The following is a 21,938-nucleotide window of genomic DNA, read 5'->3' on the forward strand; positions in this document are numbered from 1 at the left end:
CCTATCGTAGATGAATAGTCGAGAGATGTGAATCGTAAGACTGCAGTTCTTAAGAGGAGTAAAATTTATGTACAATACAGGCAAATTTTGTTCGAACCACTGATGTATAGAATCTCATAATTCACTTCGTCCATGCATCGATTGAATTCATAGGTAGTATGATGATTTTTTTATTTTTCGTTTCTGGTCCAAGAGTTGGAAAAGTAACCAAAAGCAGTGGAAAAAGTAAGTAGCAAATTTACGTTTTAAAAATGTTTTAGTTTTAAAAAAAATTAAATATAGGCGCGTTTATATTATTGTCGACGGTCGCTATCTTGTTTGCACATTTTCGTGTGCAAACAAGATGGCGACCGGAAGCGTCGCCATTTTGTATACCTAGGCTCACATTAACTTAATTTTATTATAAATGAAAAATTTTATTGATTGGATTTATTTTATTTTATAAATTAGTACACAGATGGAAATTTCGTATTGTTTAATTTATTTGTTATTTACTTTATGGCGATTATATATACAGGAATTATGTATTTAATCTTGTGTTTGGCATTCAGTTCGTAAGATTTAAGTAAATAAATAAAAATAAAATTACAGTTGATAAAATAAATCAACTCAACACAACGGTGCGATATGTGGAGGCTGCTCGCCCTACTTACTTGTTAGACACGTGAAAAAAGTCCTAAATACAATGGCCATCCTTTTGGTCTGGGAAGAACCCATTCCCAATTACCTATACAATAAAATAATTTATGATAAAAATAGCACTCCCACACGACTCCTTCCATCCCTTTCATCCGACATACACCCTTCCAGCTAAGGCTGACTCCTGTCTACTCATTCACTTCCCTAACTATAGTTAAATCGACTTTCCCATTGTTGAGATCAAAAACAACAATAAATACGAACTTCGTCTTTCGTAAAAAATGCAACCACAGATTTATGCATCCGCCAACTTTACCAAATATAGGCATTAGAGTGGCAGGGGTATTTTCCCAAATTAAAAGCCAAAAGACACATGACGACACAAAGTTGGCCTGCCCGGTTTCCAGGTGTGTACTCCACTCGATCTTTTCGAGTTCACAATATTTCTACAATATTTCTATGTTGATCACGCTGAATTGATTTTTTTTCTAAGGACTATTTAGGACTATTTCAGACGTCCAATCGAAACGTATGATCAAGATATCAACCCGCGTATGCAACTGTGAACTTTGCATACCCCCTACCTTTAAGCTTTGCATACAAGGGCGTCGCCAGCCAATGGGCCAGGGGGGGGGCAAGATGTTATAAATTGATAGAGGATATGAATTGTGTGTAGGTAAAATAAAAACGATTCATAAATTTTAAGAAGCCTAAGAAGATTATTTTAATTAAAACATAATCTTTTTGGGTTTTTCGCGCGGGAATTATAAATTGAGCAATAAATGACTTAGCATTTAAATAATTTTTTTCGCATGTCTAGGGAGGGGCAACTGCCCCTCTGCCCCCCTCTGGCGACGCCCTTGTTTGCATATCTCATCTTGAATTTAGTTTTTCTAACACTATTCTGGAAATTTAGAAATGACAGTTAGACAGACGACAGTGGGATTTTATAGCTCCACAATTTTTTCAAATTATAGCACAAGTAGATGCGTCTGCCGGTGTTGCACGGGTTTTTGAAAAAGTATGGAATTGGTGGAATTGGGTTTGAATTGAAAGATATAAACAATGGTCTTAGTAAGTAAAATGTACTCAAAAATTGCCTGGTATCTACAAAAAGTACTATGGTAACGAAACTCATTATATCTTTTCTAAGTTGTCGAAAAATATTCGTTCATACCAAATTTGATATTATGTTTGTACTGTTACATACAAACATACATATTTTGACTTTTATAAACAGGGTGGGTGGAAATTAACTAGGCGTTGAGAAATAGCTATAATTTTGCTGTCGGTAAAAAATATGGCCGACGGCTTGTCATTTCGGGAGCGAGCGCGAATATAGCTATGGAAAACCACCGATTGGTGTGCACAGTTAGTAGGATATAGTGAAAGGATGACAAGCTGCATTTTTCCGTAAACAATCGAGAATTGTAATTCTAAGCTAGTAACGATGCACAGAGAAATTACTGTTTCATTCAAATCACAATTTGCAAAAAGTTGTCGTTCGTGCCGGTGTTTCTATGGAATCTTTAAAACACGTATTCTTGACTCCATTTAACATCGTGTATGATTCGTAAACTCAACCATTTTCCCTTCAGAAATGTAGAAATTACGGCGATTTCTAAACGCCTAGTTATTTTCCAACGATCATGTACGTACAATATATCTCATATATTTATTGATATATATTAAAATGAATCTACATATTCAATATTTATCATACCGTTTTCTATAAGGAGTTCAAACCTGTAATGTTTAACAAAGGATTCAGACAGAGATACTAAGATACAGCATATCATATCAGAAATACATTTAAGCAGGATGAATCTTGTTACAACAATACTTTCTTCTGTTTTCGTTTGTGTCATTTTATTGTGGATAAGGTGAGTGACATCACCATTGTTTATAATTATTTAAAATGTAATAGATACATCAGACAGTGTTATAATTAGCTGTATATAATCACAGGAAAATGTTTTGTTTAAACCCAAATATGAATATTTCTATTATTTAACTGTTAAGTTTATGTGTTTCATGGTTATTTTTCTATGTGAATACATTCGCACGTTTGTAATTAGCTCTGTTTGTTGCAGTAAAGTAACGTGGTAACGAGGGCAACCTGACAATAGGGGTGTCTCTGTGAGGGTGATTTACTATGAGAAACTGTAATGACAATTAGAAAATCTCGACATTGTTCAGGTGCAAATCTGCCACTACCTATCATTCTTCAGTGGTTGGTATCATCTGCTACTGTTAGCAAATAATCTACAAAAATTTAATACTAAACAATAAAATAACCTAAAAGTCTTCTCTGATTGCGAATAAACGTTCATTTATTGTGAACATTAAGAAGATTATGAACATTGGCAATGCCATTCTCTATAGATATTCGATATTAATTCTAGAGATAAAAATTAATTGTAGGTAACGTTTGAAAATGTACTTCTTTTTTCATTAAGCATGAAATTTCACACATTACAATCTCAATATTTAAACTGGTCGTTTACCAATGGGAAATTCACCAACTTTCTTACTTGTCATGCAATTTTTACAGATGGAGGAGACGAAGGATGAGTTTCAACGGTTTTAAATACCAAAACCAAAACCGAATTTCTTCATCGGAAATTTTATCGAATTCAATCGAAACGTGAGTATTTTTTTCAAGAGAAAACTAAAATACTTACAAAGATAGAATATAATTTAATCTAGTGATACTCATACAGAGAGACAGATGTATGCAAGATTGGTTACAACAATATGGAAACATTATATTCAAGCCACAGTGTTTATTGAGAATTATATATTACAACTGAATTAAAAAAAGTAATGGGTGATGGTAAGAAAGTAAACTCTTTTAAACACTTTATACAGAAATATTTAGCCATCCAAATGTAACTAAATTTTGTATGGTATCATTTTAAGGAGAGGAAATAAATTTATTTAAAAACACTACCGTGACTCACTACTACGGAACTTTAGGCACTGAAAGCAACAGACACTATATTTCTTTCAGCCACCTCGTGTTATCTACAGACAGCAATGCAAAAAATACTACCATCAACCGAATGTAATTCATTTAGTAGTTATTCTCATATCCATTGAGATATAATCTTTCAAGACTGCCAAATTTGAAAAGTATCCATACAAATCACAGTATTCAAATATTCCAGAATGGAACATACCATGTATAATGACATATCTCTCAAAATGACAAAAGGAGGTAATTTCTAATATTGTAAGATTTTACTGAAATGTCAACGCAAATTTGATTGCCTTTGCACTGCTAAACACTTTGCATTTAATACAATGGCGTTTAATACAGGTAATTTTACTGTGTTTAACTATCATAAGAATGTATTTGCTATACAAAGCATACGAATGTCAAATCACTCAACTATAACACAGTGAATATTTTTACATGCCATAAGTTTTTACAACTACTAAAAATACCAAACTTAATGTATATTTCTTAATTATTTTCAGGTGGAAATTCAATATTCAGATTTAAGCAATTTTCAACTGTTAGATCAAGTTATCTCAGAAACACTTTGCCTTCATCGATTAACTGCATTGTTTTTATACAATTTGATTGCATTATACATAAATTAAATTGTTATTATTCATACAATTTACTTATACCGTTCGGTGAATGGATTATGTTCAAAAGATTATCGTTATAAGAACATCTTCATTCCTAAAGGTAGTATTATAATTGTTCCAGTACGTGAGCTCCAAAATGATCCAACTTATTGGAGTGAACCTGATAAGTTTAATCCCTACAGGTAACAGGTTAATTGCTTTTTATACATATATTACAAGAAATTATATTTGAAATTTTACATTCTCTCAGATTTTCATCCGAGGACCAGCAAAAAATCGATTCCATAATTTACCAACCATTCGGAGCAGGACACAGAATATGTATAGGACAGAGGTTAGCAAAAACTACAGCAAGACTTGTTTTGGCAAATCTTCTCCGATCATTCAAATTAGAGAAACATGGAGATGATGTAAGATCTGTTCAGTTTCCTTTTCTATTTTTGTAACCGTAATGCAGGTATAACGACTGAACTTTTCGAATTTTTCAATTATTCAAAAAGTGATAAATGTTTTCGAAAAATTCAGTTGCAATACTCTGCACTTTACTATAAATTTTGTTCATTATAGCAAGACGTTACATTTTACAGGATGTGGAAAATGTATATTCATTGTTTGTAATATATACGAAAAATGGAGTTACAGTGAAAGCAATCCCATTAACTGCTTGATGCAGTGGTATTAAACACGAATATATTTGAATCATGAATAATAATAAATTTTGCGAAATCTCCTATCACATCTGAATTATTGTACTGAAAGTATATATTGCTTTTTATAATAATAAAATTTTGAGAAGCCATTTTCTAGTTGAATAAAAAAGATAGAGTAAACTTAATCTATAAAATGTGTCATCTCAATTTCTTTTTGATGTGAGATCATACGTATGATTCGTTGAATGCTTTATCGGACAAAGCACGTCAGCAAATCTCTGTAGCCAGAAAAACGCTTGAAAAGCTAAAAGTCAACTTTTATCTTGTAAATTAAATGCAATCTGTAGCCATACATTTGCACTGCTTAGCTGATATATATAACAATAAGCAATAGTTTCAGAAATTCCGGCAGGTTGCAAAAAATACTTCTAAAACTCATGTACCATGAATATTTTTCAGATGATGAACATCTTTCATAACGTCTGGAATGTATCAACCCCCTATACTTTTTGCATTTCATACTATAATATTTAATGTTAACTTCAGTTTGAAACTCAAAATGTCGGATACTTTGATGATGTTTAAAAAGTGAAATGTCAAACATTAAGCTTCAGTGGATTAATAAATTGAAACAGTCATTAAACCTTTGTATGTTCGCTTCGCGTTAACAGTTTTCCTGTCTTTTTTCACATAACTAACACCCAAACAGGAATACTTTGCCACAGAATGTCTTATCTGGAGGAATCTCACTTTGGCAGATTGCACTTGAATTACGTTTCCACTAGAGATTGCAATCCAGCAGTGTTTTCAATCTAGCTGGATTTTTGCTGGACCAACATCATTCTAGCTGGATCCAGCGAAGATGTATTTTAAGTGCAATAAAGTGTTATCTATCTATCTATCTATCTATCCAGCAATTTATGTTTTTTTTTTTTTTTTTTTTTTTTTTAAGAAGTAAAACATTTTTTTTAAAAAATACTTAAGAAACTTTTATTATTTAGACTGGTCACTATAAAACAGTAAAACTTCTTACACATTTAGCGAGTAAACTTAACTTCGGTTCGGTTCAACATTTGAGATAGAGATAATTAACTTTGGTTAATGTTACCCTTGGTGGCAAGATGGCGGCCGGGGAAATTTTTCCCTACATTCTAGACGGTGGCGGGGAAAATTTTTTTCCCTGCGTTCGACGTGGCGACCGTGTTTCTGGAGACGCGCGATTTCGCGTTTGTGACGTGAGAGAGAGGGAGCTCTTTGGAAATGTTGTGACGTAATGTGTTGGTGCCGAGATCGTCAAATTATGCAAATTTCGTTTGGAGGGAGTGTAGAAGACAGTGGTGTGTTGCATGTTCGTTGTTGGCAGCGAGTTTTTTTTTTACAATATCTATTCTTTCCGAATTGCTAAAAAGGTAATTTATATTTTTTACGAGTAAAAACAAAAAGAAATTGCGTTCTTTTTGTTGAAATTTCGTGCATGTCATGGGCGACGTTGATTTGAGTTTGAAGGAATTCTGGGCCAAATGTACTACCAGGAAGTTTTATAAAATGATGGAAACAGATTATTCGGAATTGGGATTGAACCCGGCAATTGATAATGCATTCAAATTTGCGGTCAAATTAGGTATACAGCAGATAGAGTCGACGTGTTCTACGTGCGATAAGACATGCAAATTATATTACAGAAGCGAAAAAATTAATGTCTTCTTAAATGCTGTTCATGTGCAGTTAAATATTCAGTGTACGAAGGAACTTTTAAAAGCAAAAGTGGTCGTCTGTCCTGGGGATGTATCTTGTCATTCATATGGCACTACCTATGTGGTAGAATGTGGTGCAACGATTTCGGCTTTAGCATCCGGGATATCTTGAAAAGCTACAGTAGAACCCGAGACAGTTCCGTCTGCACCCGTTCAAAATGGCGATAATAAGAAGAAGAATTCAAAGTAATCAAAGAAGGGTCGGGATAAGGAAACGTCAACCACTGCGAGCAAAAAAAGAAGAAATAAGAAGTCATCGACAGTAGCAGCAGACGCAAAACAAAGGGGGGGGGAAAAGATCTATAATAAACGAAGATCAAAGTTCGAAAGTAGGGAAGAAATGTAAAAAAGGGAAATGACAGACAATCAACGTGAGTAAAAAAATGTTTTTTTTTTCTATTAAAATAGGGTTTACAGTAGCTTATTATAGTATAGGAGTTACTAGGTTGTGTTATTACGAAACAGTGCGCAATGCGCAGTCTCCATAGAAAACGAAGATGGCGACTGGAAATGCGTTAGCCACGTCGAACGCAGGGAAAAAAATTATCCCCGTAGCAGTCTCAAATTAGGGAAAATTTTCCCCGTCGCCGTCTAGAATGTTGGGAAAAATCCCTCTGGTCGCCATCTTGCCACCAAGGGTAACATTAACCTTAACTTTAAATGTTTAGTTAGATTATAATGTAATCTTTAAGTTAAATAATAGCAAAGGTAATTCTAATAATTAATTTATATTAATATATTATAATAATGTAAGAACGGATAATCAGTCGCTCTCATTCTTGCCAGTTTTCTTATATAGGCTCTACATATCAGTCTGTAGTTATTTATAACTAATTTAATTATTTGTGTTAGTAAAGTCGTCAGTAAGTAATTAGTAGTAGTCTAGTAGTTAGTTATTATTATCACAATAATGAATCACATCCATTCATATCACCATATATCTAAGATACTGATACTCATTAATTTAATGAACTATTTAACTAACTAGGTAGTCTCAGTTTCTCCCTAATTTTCACAATAAAATTGCCTTGCCTAGCCCACTAACCACTTATAGAATAAAAGTTAAACACTAACTTAATAGAATTAGAGTAGAAGTTATAAAATATTAGTTTTGTCTTGAATAAAGTATTTTAAAGGATTAATTAAAATTAAATCAATCACTTCTGTTATTTTTTTGACTTTTCTGGAAGTAGGATCTCAAGAAAGACCCTACTTCCCAACCTACTTCTTAATAAACTGTGTATATATCCCGCTGCGGAGAAGGCCCTTTCTGCCTCTACGTTAGTTGGTTTCAGGGTTATCAAATAATCATAAATCGTTCCGTCACGTGATTCATTGACGTCACAACCGACCGTAAATTAGAATTATGCACCAGGACTAGGAGAGGAGTTACCTATTTTATTTAGTGCGAAGATACTTTATTTAGCGAGAGCGAAAAGTCAACTGGCAATTACATCAGCAGAGGCAAAAGAACGGACAGTGCGGTGTAGAGAGGGGGTGTAGCACGTGCCGCATTGAACGGCAACGTCACTCTCGCCGCCGAGCGACAGCGCACGTAGCAAAGAAGCAACGCCGACAACGTAGACTTTTGCGCCATTATTTAGAAAGTTAATTGAGTATTTGCGGATCCAGCAGGCTGAAGAATGCGCTGGATCCAGCAATTGCAATCCCTAGTTTCCACATCACTAACCATAACCCTATCAATGAGAGAAACGGATTCATTAATTTACTATTTGTTAATGTTTGACTAATCCTCAACATTATACAATATAATATTATTGTTATACAACATTTTTTAAAATCTATAATGGGTTAAAAATAAATAATTTTCTATAACATGGAAGTAATTGTGAAGAAAATCTCATGTTATATTGAAGTAATAGACTTTGTTTTTTTTTAAATTAAAAATTGTTCATAAATAATATTTTAAATTAACTACTTTCAAACGTTTCGTGATGTCCTAAATTTTAATATTTCTTTTTAATCTATAAAATTACATTAGCATCAAAAATGCATTAGGTAGATTAATATGCGTGATTTAAGGTAAACATCTGAAAATCGATGATTGAAAATCTAAATTTATTACCTGTTTTATTTTCTACTTATTAAAATGCATGACTTTCAAAATTGTAAGAAGAATATTTTATACTACGTATAATGAATAATTGTTTTTCATTTTAATTTAAAGTATTATATTGGCTTGTAGGCAGTAGTTATTTTGAAATCCGGATAAACGAGACGGATAAACTGTTTAGCGATCTGAAGGATCAAGCATAGAATCTGAATGTTCGAAAAAACACGGTTGTTAGGTGGTGATTGTGTTAGGCTCGGTCCCCAACTTCTCCCGTTATGATACTAGAGAGTGGGTTCGGAACACATGTCTTAAGTATGTTGCTGTAAATAATTACCATTGATGCATCCTTGCAAAAAATATTACTACGGAACTAAGATGATGCATTTAATGCTACAACTCTCAGAGCAACTTACCAAAAATTGACAACTGATTGCATTCCTATAATTGGTCGTCAATAATGATGAAACATGGTTACAGCTTTTCATCAATTGGCAAATAGGATATTACAGTGTGAAAATCAACATCATCCTGCAGTGCAAAAAAGTTTCCTTGACAGTTGAAAACTGAAGATGTTAGGCGCCACAGCTTTGATTGTAATGTACAGTACAGTACATCAAGATGTACCGCCAATTCAGCCATCTCTGAACCTATCAGAACGTTTAGATCATAACTTTAACAGATGTCTGAACGTTATTGCCAATGTTTAGCAGCTACATTATGTTTTAATATGATTAATAGGAACATTCCGTAAAGTCCCACGAGTTATTTTTATACGCCCATATTTGGCATGCTGATATTTCGACATTATCGTGCCGAAAACTCTACACGTCTACTCGAATTTACGAGGAACTTCACAAAAGCAGTAACCAAATAATGAAAAAACATTGCAAGTACCGGCTACTCCTTTAAACAAGGAAATTACACAATATCTACTTCTCTAACACACAAACCATCCCACAAAATTTCAGAAAGTCGGATAAAAGATACGGTAGTTTTTTATCTTCAATTTGGATGGACAAAATCACATTCCCGGTTAGAAGAAATTCCCCGAATTCATTCATGCATTTTACGAAGTATAAAGCATCCGAGTTCAAAATGTATAAATGTAAACATAATATGGTTAACTTACTTATGATCTACCTTGTATATTATTTATCCAGTTTATATGCCAAGCCTTAATATCGAAACAACTAAGATAAACCATTACGATTCAATTGCTAAGTAGAAAGTTTGATAGAAATTATAGTGCATTATCGTGTTGCCTATTTTATATGTAAATTTGGTTTATTGATCTCCAAAAATATGGTAATCAATTGTTCCATTAGTGAAAGTAACTGAATATTCAATTCGTGAGTAATTATTCGCATTTAAAATAAAACATGAGTTTATTTAATATGTAGAGAAGGTATCCATAAGAAATCCAGTTTCACAGAAGAGTATGTTTTTTTTTTATTTATTTATCACCTTATACAGTTATGACACCTTCACTGCCCGAGTGGATAAAAGCACTGAACACTGGTTTATAGTTGCTTTTTTTCAATAGTTTTGCAACGTGAAATTTTTTTGTGTATACTTTACCTGTATATCAGCTTGTTCTTTATAGAAAGTCCTGATGGGAACACTCCTTCTTTGGAAGAATGCCTTTCTAGTTGGTTTAATTCATTAAACCATACACAAAACGATATATATCAATTAATTATTAATTATGATCTTTATCTCACAATTCATGGAAATTAAAGTCTTTTTTAGAGTAATATCCACTGTAAGTTTACATTTTGTTTTTCAAGAATAAATCAAATTTTCAGTTATTCTTGCTACTTTAAGGATCCCGATTTGAATTCCGGTAAGAAACTACTGATGATTTATACAAGAACAAAATGTTTTAGATATGCCAAGGCTTGTTCCTTTACCGCTTGTATTGGTTTGTTTTGTTGATGCTTGTTGATGCCACATTAAAGGCATAACAAGGCCTTAAAATGGCCTTTTAATGCCTACAATGCGAAAGAACTAAAATAATATGAAGTCATTATTATAATTACTTGGAATAAAAGCTGAGTAATGTATAAGTGATTTTTTATTACATTTCCACTCGGCAAATAAAAGTGAAATATAATGGATTTAAAATATAAATAATGCTACGCTGAATATTACAAAAGTTGATTTTCTACGTGTCACGTTATATTCCGATTAGTTTCGTGTTCAATTCGGCAAGCGTTTCCAGATTAAATTCTTTTTAAAAATGCTCTCAACTAAATTAAACTTAACCAAGTACGTTTCATACGTCTTAGAAATTACACTTTGGATAGATAAAGCGCAGATATACACAATGTATGCCTTAATATATCACACTACATACCTTTTGTCTGTATTATTCTTTAGTGTAAATGGAGAAGGTAAGACTATTATTAACCTAATTTTAATCTAATTGAATTATTATGCCTTTGTGTCCTTTATCATAGCTTAAATCTATCTTTGTATACTAAGTACATTTATCAATTAACAGGACTTATTATACTGGAAAATTATGGATGCAGATATTTAGTCTTACTGATCAGAAACAATATTTTTTTTTTTATTGTCGGAGAAATAATGTGTATATTTTTAATTTTATAATTGTGACAAAAAACATTTTAATTGTTGATTTGTAGAAAGTGCTGTTTGAATGCCTGCTGAGGAGGGACAAACAAGTCCGAAACACAAGCTTAAAGTGTATGTGTACAAGTGAACTAAAAAAAAAAAAAATATTGTTTCTGATCAGTAAGACTAAATATCTGCATCCATAATTTTCCAGTATAATCAGTCCTGTTAATTGATAAATGTACTTAGTATACAAAGATAGATTTAAGCTAATTCTAATCTGTTTACTGTACAGTAATACCCCGAACTTACGCGATAAATGGGACCAAACGATTACCGCGTAAGTCGAATTCGCGTAAGTCGGGGGTATAATTTCGCATATAAATACATTCAAAATATTTTTAATTGGGGCCGGAGACTATAGAAAACAATAATTTAGAAAAAAAATGTTTAATTAAATCTTAGATAATAGATTTGTATAACAAATTATATTATTAAAATTGTAAACCGAAGTTATTTTGATGTAGAAGGCTTCATAAAATCTAACAAATTCGTCTGACGGCTCAAAGAATTTTTTTCTCCCGCAAAATTTTCTCGTAGCATGCTAATAATTTTTTTATTTCTCGTTTTGTAGCAGAAATGCGCTCTTCGTTGGAGTCTATATTTTCTAAAATTTGTAACCCCTTTTCAATTGAACTGGGGCCTTCTGTCGTTTTCACAGCTTCGAGAATTTTTTCTTCGTCTTTTATAATTGTTCCGACGTCTTTTATAATTATTCAGACCGTCGATTCCGGTATATCAAACTTCTTTGACAATTCACAAATTTTCATTTTTGTATCGAAGTCTTTGATAATGTTATCTTTACATTCCAAAGATAAAGTATTTCTTTTCTTTTTTGATGCAGAAGAATCAGTTCTACTTCGTTTGGAGTTCTACTTCATAGTAGAGACTCTCAAGTCTCCGTAGATATAACATACACAGAAATAATTAACACAAAATAAATTGTAGCTATGCGTCGATTCCGCGCGACATGTCTGAATATGTAAGCTGAACAATAGTGTGAGGGGAGTGAGTAGTCAAGAGTTGCGTGGCGCTCAAATAAAAGACGAATCGACGAGATTTGAAAATCGCGTAACTTCGGGTTCGCGTAAGTCGGGGTAGCGTAAGTCGAGGTATTACTGTACTAAGTAATGGATATAGGCTGCAATAATATATGAATTAATATTGTAATTTCTGGAAATGATTAAATTTTTATTACAGTGCAAATTCGTTAATTCGATATGGTATATCTACATGTTCAGATTTTATGTAACATCAAATTTTCCATAATACAAAACACCTAATCAAGCATTTTGTATGATTAAACACCATTTTGGTTTCGTCAGTGTCGGATTAGCAAAGTTTTATTGTATCTCTCGTAATTTTGGCGTTTTCTGCCGGTAGGGAAAGTAGAGTCTTTTCTGCATTTTAGTTTGGCTATTCACATAATTGGGGTTGCCAGAATGACGTATCTGGAAAAAACCACCCATACATACTCTGTAATATATCTAGAAGATTCTCTGTCTAGATTTCTTTTTATGTACCCTGAGCGGATAGTTTGCCCGCAGTCAACAGATCATATTTAACATATGATTACGATGTTTTATATATTTCCAGCATATTTAGCAGGCCATGACTCGTTAGATAAAAATTTGTATCAAGAAACCTATAAAAATCATTTGGCAGTTTATTATCCTCTACACTTTACATGTTAGTCTGTTCTTGTCGTTATTTGTATATGGCAAAGTGATATTTGGGCAATCTTACGAGAGGGAATGCCAATCAGGTGTAATTTCTATGGAAAAACTGTTTCATATTTAAGTGCTACTAACGTGAAGTAAACATGGAAACCTCCACGTGGCCAACAAGTTGGAAAATCAACATCAATGATCGGTGATCTTTATTCATTCGGTCATTGGTAGACTAATTTTATTTTAAAATTAATAAATATAAAATAAAGTTCGAATCATATATTCATATTAAGCTTTGTTTCGATTTTAGAATAGATTTATAGTACAGTCATTTCCACCTTTCAACAGTTACCACAAAGGTAATTTGCATAAAAATAATTCAGTTTCGATTATCTTTTCTCGTAATTGCATGTAATTCACACACCAGTGTCATTATTTTTGTGTATTGGTTTATTTTAAAATATGGTACCAATACGATTACACTATGAAGATGCACCACACAAATAGTGCCATATTTCACCTAATAAATTCTATTGGACCCCTGTATACCATCTGGAAATTCCAAGTTTTCTTCACTATATAATACTTAAATAGGCTCATATGGATGAGCCTATCTATTTAATTATTCTAATGTTGATTAGAATAATTAAATAGGCTCATTATGATTAGAACAGTTTTCTTGATGATTTATTTGTGATAAATTACCTTATACTAGCAATCCCATCCTATCGATCTTTTGCATTTGTACCTTATAAAATAGTGCCTACGATTTTGGCAATATATAAGACTATAATAAGATAAACTATACCAATAATATAATCCAGATGAAACTCTCTGGATCTTTGATAAAGTAATGGGGTGACGAAATTGCTCGAAATTCACACAGTTATGTAAAACGGAATGGTTGGATTTGTATTATTTTAAATAATGTTTACAAGTTCTGTGTTAGCCATGTACTATTGCATAAATAGTTAATTATATTTAATGAATATTTTAAATTAAATTAATTATATAAATAAAATATAATTATTGACTATAGCAAGAAGACTAAAGGTGTTAATTGAAGGTGCTGAACCTTACAGGAGGACTCGTACTCTTTGGTTTGATAGGATGTTAAAGGATGTTAAAAGAAAGGCCTGACTCAATGGTATAGCCTTGGGAAAGAAAGGGGGATAGGTAAGGTAGTAGAGAGTGGGGTGGGGGGGATGAAAAGGGTTGTAGGGCGTCTGCCGGGAACTGAGGAGGAAGCAATTGAAACAGAAGGGACCGCAAGTAGAAAGTAAACAAAAAGGGAGTAAGACGCGACGGTAACCGATTAGGGGGAGCGAGCTACAGGAATAACCATAGCAGCAGGGAACCGGAGAGAGGAGGTAGAGGTTAGTAAGGGATAGGTGTCGAAAAATGATGCACCAAGATACAAGGTATGGCAAGGAAGTTACGTAGAACGGACGTTAAACATAAAACAGCAGAAATACAAAGACCAGTGGATAAAAATCCAGAAGCGAGCGAGGAATATTGCCCTGGGCACGTTTCGCAGATCTAATTGTCAGGCTGATTTGGCTTCCTTTTTAAATTTGAAACAACAATATAATTCACTTATTAGGACGAAAAAGAGGAAGTATTTTTGTAATTAAGCCTTTCAGTTGGCTGGGATTAGGGACTCTAGGACCTTTTTGTATCGGGTTGGTCGTTTTCGTCGGGTCAGGAGCATACCAAACCAAGAGATTTCTTTGACCGACTGGTTTATTTATTATCAAGAGTTATTCAGTTTAAATACGTCGAATTTACCTCCGATGGCTTCTCTTGTTGTTCAACCTATCTTATACCTTCCTATCTCTGATTCAGAGGTGAATACAGCAATTCAAAAGATGCGAATAATTAAACTTAAATTTTCTGAGAAACATCATTCACACTCTTCAATAGATTCATTCCCAGATGTTTTGAAATATTATACAAATGTAATTTTACAAGAGCTTGACAATCTTTTCTTAAGAGAAAAAGGTGACAGGGTCCTTAAGGCTAAGTACCAACCATGGTACCCAGAAATATTAGACAACAATTGGTGTTTTTACATTTATTATCAGCAGTTACCGTTTATTAAAAAAAAAACGATCATACAGGTAAGCCTAAATAAGTTTCGTTTAAGATGGAAACACTTATGTATTTTTCTACGTTCACAAGATATGTGTCCGTATTGTAAGAAAGGAAATGCAACCTTAAATTACTACATGTTTGACTGTGAGGATCTTGAATATTTGCCTTTATCAACACTTTCTAATGATGTTCTTTGTACTAATAATGTTATTTGTAAATATCTAGCAGATAGAATTCATGGACTATTCTCCATCAACGACTCAGTAGAGTCCATTTGGTGTAAATATAATTTATTAACTAAAGTAATTAATGTAATTCCTCCTCCTAAAAATTAATTTTATTTATGGAATTTTCAAATAAATTAAATTAAATTGAATTAAAATATAATTATTGTAATTTCGATAGGTAATATTACAAATACAATAATACCAGTTTGGAGAATTGCGGGAATTCAGGTAATATTGATTTTATAAGAAAATAACATTTACTATAATTTTTAATGATGAGTTACTATTTTATAGAACAAATACATCATGGAATTTGATAAAAACGAAGAAGTAATTCTGTCTGGTATTTACTTAAAGTCTTTCAAAATCATCCAAGAACAATTAAAAGTTAAGTAAGTATCTCAAATTAAATAACATATTTTATGTATTATCAGTTGCATTCGTAGTTTAGTAATAATATAAATTTTATATGTAAATTTCTTATACACCAAATAGTGTTATTGATAAGTTATACAAATTTTGAAATAACTTGCAATAAAAAACACAATGTGTTTATGCCACGATTTTTGTTATAAATGAGTGAATACGTTTAGATTTATAAACAATGCCTTACAGTCCTTATTTCTAATTTTATTTTTTACTGTCTACTTGGACTTTGACTATTAGTAGGACGTTAACTGGTGTTTAATATTTGATACAAAACTGACAATCAGATCAGAAAACAAAACTTTTATTAACTTTGCCTGTAGTAGTAATTTTTACTTGTAAAAATTCTTGTAATTTTTCTTGTAAAAATTCTTGTAATTTTTCTTGTAAAAATTCTTGTAATTTTTTTTGTAAAAATTACTACTACAGGCAAAGTTAATAAAAGTTTTGTTTTCTGATCTGATTGTCAGTTTTGTATCAAATATTAAACACCAGTTAACGTCCTACTAATAGTCAAAGTCCAAGTAGACAGTAAAAAATAAAACGTTTAGATTTGATTATATTTACGTAAAAACAGTAACTTCTCTTTCCCCACCATCTTCACCTTATCTCTCCTCGTTTCGTTTATTACCTCGTTTCCATTTTTACCATCTCAGTAAAAGTTCGTCTCTGTTCTCTGTCATCTCAAGCAGCTTTCATGAATAAGCACGGCTCAAAATGTTTTAAATGAACAGTAAATCGTAGGGAATATATGTCCATTTTCAACTCATTCTTTATATACAGTTTATTTATGATACAAAAAATATAGATTTTCACGACACCACCTGTGCCGATTGTCAGACTAGTAATCAAAAAAAGGTGGAATAATCGGGGATCGGATGTCTCCTTGTTAATTTTCATACCGTGGAGAGGTTCTGTCTGCACTTGTCCGATCTCAGTCCTCACTTGAGGAGTATAATCTCTCTTCCTATTGTCAGCGGGCTTGACGAATTCTGAGATCCAATTCGTGTCAACTCCAAGCCTTGCCCACCACGCCGTTTTCTCAGAAATAAAGTCAGTTAACACCTTTGCTATAAAATATAAAATACACCCAATGTTAATTGGATGATGTCAAGAACACATTAGACCAAGGGTGAATAAGAGTGATGTGTTTTAAACGCATGAGGGCCATGTTATGGCGGCCATATTGAATGCCTTTCCGAAACTGTAAATGGGGAGGGAATCGTGTGACACATCGTTTAGTATCGGAGATTTGCAAAGAATTGATTGTTAAAAGATTTTATTTACCTACCTCAAATGTTTACAAAGTGATGCACATTACATAATGTGCTCAATGTACAGTACATTTTTTGGGTACATTCTATACTCTGTAGCAGGAGTGTTAAGTGACTTTTTTTTCACCTGTAAAATCTCGCAAATTATTATAAGAAAAACGTGAAGCTCAATTTTACTCACTATAAATGGAAGAGATGCACAATGGTGTAAATGAGAAAGGTTCCTTTAATTCGAACCATTCATTCATAATTGTAAGGGTTCTGGAGAATACTGCACGGTTTCAAACCTAGATTCAGAATAATGGCTGGTGGTCTTATTGCATACAATACAGTAATACCTCGACTTACGCTACCCCGACTTACGCGAACTCGGAGTTACGCGATTTTTAAATCTCGTCGATTCGTCTTTTGTTTGAGCGCGCACGCAACTCTTGATTACTAACTCCTCCCACACTATTGTTCAGCTTACATGTTCGGACATGTAGCACGGAATCGACGCATAGCTACAATTTATTTTGTGTTAATTATTTCTGTGTTTGTTATATCTACGGAGACTTGAGCGACTGTTCAATTGAAGAGAGTTCAATTGGAAAAAGGTTACAAATTTTAGAAAATATGGACTCTAACGAAAAACTCATTTCTTCTACAAATCGTGAAATAAAAAAAATTATTAGCATGCTACGAGGAAGTTTTGCGGAAGAAAAACAATTTTTGAGCCGCATACGAATTTGTTGGATTTTATGAAGCTTTCTACATCAAAATAACTTCGGTTTACAATTTTAATGATATAATTTGTTATACAAATGTATTATCTAAGATTTTATTAAACATTTTTTCTAAATTATTGTTTTCTTTAGTCTCCGGCCCCAATTAAAAATAATTTGTATTTATTTATGTGCGAAATTATACCGCGACTTACGCGAATTCGACTTACGCGGTTAACGCTGGGTCCCACCTATCGCGTAAGTTCGGGGTATTACTGTATACTATTTTTTTAACGTTTCAGAAAAGACTGAAGTTCAACAGAAAAATATAAATTTTTTGAAGCAACTTCTTCGGAAATAACACTACCCGAATTTGCTGAGACTTGGTTGGTGGAGAAGTTTTGATTCGATAATGTTTGTGGAGATAGCGAAGAGTAGGTAACATATTTTTCCAACTTGTATTACAGCATTTCCAAACAAAAATAGCCTATTGGCCGAGTGGCTAAAACCATTAAACACTAGCACTGGCTTCCTGTCCCGGTAACAGTCTGGCCATAAGGAATTTCGGGCGTTCTTCATGTTATTACTGAAATAAGACGAGGTTTTTAAAAAAGTCCAATCCAAGTCGGCAGATCGTCCTCTTGCGCGGTATCATAAATATTTAGCAAAATAAACAAAAAAAATCGTCTTCTTCTATGGAGATACTCGCTATATATTGCGAATCGTTTACTAATTTGTTGATAGTGGAAATAAGTTGTCGTGTTTTCCAAACGTTGGAGAAACCAGTATCGACCAACTTTCTTCTGAATTAACACATTTTATGACGAGAAAATCGGCTCTAACATCATGTTAGGTTGGTTGAGTAGTGTTTGCTCCGCATTAGATATGAAGCAAAATATTTATCAAATAATAAACGTATGCAAAATAATTGATGTATGTTTCAAGAAATGATAATGATCGTGATTTTTTTGATTTTCACATTTTATCTTCATTTACAATGTTTAAATTAATTTTTTCTTTCTAACCATAATGGAAAAATTTCTGTAAAATTTTAAGTCAGACTAATTGTTTACAAAGAGAACAAATTTATGGAAATCTTTCACATTAATTCCAAATTTTAAATAAATAATTTTAAATATTAATATAGTTATCTGTTATTTTAGAAATAATGAAAATATTGACATAATTATTTGTTTCCAGCTATAAAATTGTTAAACCAATTGCAAGAAGAATTTCAGGAAAAAGTGGAATAATTGGCCAACTTCTTAATAATGTAAGGCAAATTTACCTGTAATTTATCTTGAATTTTATTTATTTCTAATACATATTTTTTGTGAGTTCTATTTATCTTGTTATATTAAAAAATTAGATATATTTAAAGTTTCATTTTTTCTGTTTTTTAATATTTATGATAAAATTATTTCTTCTATAATTTACAACATTTAAAATCTTTATTCTTATTCAATTGCATTATTATATTAATTAATTCATTGTTTTTAACAGTTTAATGAAATTCTTAATATTTCTATGTATTTGAAATACACTATAGAAAGAAATCTCTGTTTAATGTTAGTTTAATGGAGATTACCTAAAATTCAATGTAAAATAAAAGATTAAATTGTATTTCATCACATTATATTTTCTACAGCATTACATTCATAACTGAACTCTGTTAACCTTCACCACTATTAGGATTAAGAGTAATGGAATAAAACGATGTAACACGTGATTCACGAAGAGACTTTCTGTAGGAAATTAGTCTCAGTTTACGTGTTAGATACGTGGAGATACTTCAGAACACTCCACGCGGCAAGCCCATGAGTGGAGCATGAACCTACGACAAACAACCAGTGTTCACTAGTTTTATCCATTCGGCAAGTGATGTCATTCAACTGTATCCAGAACTGTGTATTTTGTCTCAATAGTGAACATTATAATTGGTCTCAAGGCTAATAATAGAAAAAACCTTTAGAAAATTATATTAATTTCAAAAAATGTATGAAAAAAATAAATGAAATTTTTGCGTTACACAAGTGAAGAAAACCAGGAAAGCAGTTAGGGGTGAACCTGCGGCAAAGTACTACTAGTGTTCAATATTTATATTTAACTGGCTACTAATGAGCGCAGTAAGCAATGAATGTATTCTTTTTATATAAAATTTTAACATATTTTCTATTTTATGACACAAATTTTACAGAATATGTCGGGGATCCCGTATACATGTTGGACGATGTCATTATAGGTAAGAACTATTGTTGATAATAGTGATTACTTTAGAACGTCTCTAGCAACGTTTTTAGTATGAACCAAAAATTACAAAGAATACTACAGTATCATGCACATTTTCTACATAGAAACAAGAAAACAAGTCAGGTCAACTTGTCCGTAAAAATTGATTAAAATAATAACTGAGGAAAACCATGTGTATAGTGTTAATGTCATCATCATAACCACGTTTCAATAAAAACTGTATGTAAATAATAAAATGGTAGTATAATATCGCCATGTAGTGTACAATACCAGTGTTTCTACAATGAAATAACATAAACATATCCATACATATGTGAGATAAGCAGGGGTCAGAGTTAATCTCTTCTGACTACTTAACCTGCACGGGCTGGTAAAGCCCGATCTCTGCATCTGTTGGGTGGCTTAGGAGGGCAAAAAGTGAATGGGGAGTGCGTCGGTACGTGGACAGGAGTCTTTCCGGAAAAAGAGATCGACAAGTCGACAGGTTTACAAATAAATCGTTTATTGGTTAGCTAAGGTTAACATACAAGATTGTTACAAGACTACTCGATTAAATGCGGTTAAATGCAAGTTAAATGCAAATTATACAAAGGGCAGCTGTTAGCTACGTCTAATCCTGTTTCTGGGGAAAGAGAGAGAGTTCACAGAAAGCTAACAAACAATAACTCTTTGCGAGAATGGACGGTATACACCGAAGTATGGCGGACACCGACGTCATGGAAGAGTCTGCAGCCGTTGAATGTCTTCTCCGACGGGATCCAAGTCCATTGCACGAAAATCGAGTGGTACAAGTACAGAAATAACTTTCGTGTGCGGACGCGCGCTGAGCTTCCAGTAGCACGCGCTTTTATAGCATTAGTGTGGGAAAGCGGTCCGTTGTTGACAATGACTTGCAAATCTTGGCAACTAAGTGTCAACTTTCCCACCTAACTGTTGACAGTTGGAGGAGACCTCTGCTCCGATACTCTGCGTAGGGATTTTTTCTAAGGAGGATGTTTACAACAATTCCGAACAACGAAAAAAAAAGGTTTCCTTTCATTAAAAAATTTCCCCCTAAAATCGGCGGTCTCACACATACTATGCATACTCGTAGTTTCAGGTTCATGTTCCAAACATGAGTGGGCAGCAGAGAGAAGGAGACTGCAATCCTACAAGCTTTTCATTTCGCAACTTTCATTAAATCATCCTGTCTAGATATAATTCTTTTGCTTCAGACGCTCTCTTATAGCACACTTCCTCTCATTCTCTTTCTAACTTAAAACCTTGCTTCTTTTAGACACTCATCCACTTGATTTAAACAAGACTTTCTTGGCCTTCTCCTGCCAAAAATGTAACTAATAGCTGTCAGTATCATTTTATAATTACAGGAAGCGGATATTGCATTTTTTCCTCTACTTGTTACGAAAGGTCGCGCTGAAATTCTTTCGTATTCAACAAGTACAACCGTGTCTGAGATAAAATTTGTAATTCGTGCACAATCAAACAAGTATAGTTGGAATACACTTACTAAACCGTTTTCAATTCAAGTAAGGTTATTTTTAAAAGTATATTTTAGTAAAATATAAAAAAATAAGTAATTTCCTGTTATTGTTCTTAGGTCTGGTTTATGATATTCATTACTTTTATCTTCTGCGGATTTACTCTTCATAAAGTGATTCAAAAAGAATGTCAATTGAGCAGAACGACTTACTCTTGGACAAAGAATAAAATATTTTGGTTTATGTTTGGTAGTTTCACAGATCAAGGTAAATTATTTAAAATAATGAAAATATTAATTGTATTTTTAAGTAGTAATTGTCTTGAATACGTTTTCCCTAATATTACGTTATACATACATTTTCATAAATATTCAACTAAAGATGATGTCAATACATTATATTACCGGTAAATTTGTTTACTTTACATCCTATGTTTTTACTAACTGGCAGAAACATTCATA

The 21,938-nt window shown here is 32.7% G+C and overlaps 2 protein-coding genes across 4 annotated transcripts in view; one reads left to right on the top strand and one right to left on the bottom strand.

Moving 5' to 3' along the window:
- Positions 1–21,938, bottom strand: part of LOC136974784 (cytochrome P450 3A8-like) — a 399,348-nt gene that overhangs the window by 204,595 nt on the left and 172,815 nt on the right. The gene's annotated exons all lie outside the window — the stretch shown is intronic.
- LOC136974787 (cytochrome P450 3A21-like) overlaps positions 1–21,938 on the top strand; it is a 174,276-nt gene that overhangs the window by 14,147 nt on the left and 138,191 nt on the right. The gene's annotated exons all lie outside the window — the stretch shown is intronic.

The sequence above is a fragment of the Centruroides vittatus genome, unplaced genomic scaffold (assembly GCF_030686945.1).
Source record: "Centruroides vittatus isolate TY-2023 unplaced genomic scaffold, ASM3068694v2 contig_356, whole genome shotgun sequence".
Lineage (NCBI taxonomy): Eukaryota > Metazoa > Arthropoda > Arachnida > Scorpiones > Buthidae > Centruroides > Centruroides vittatus.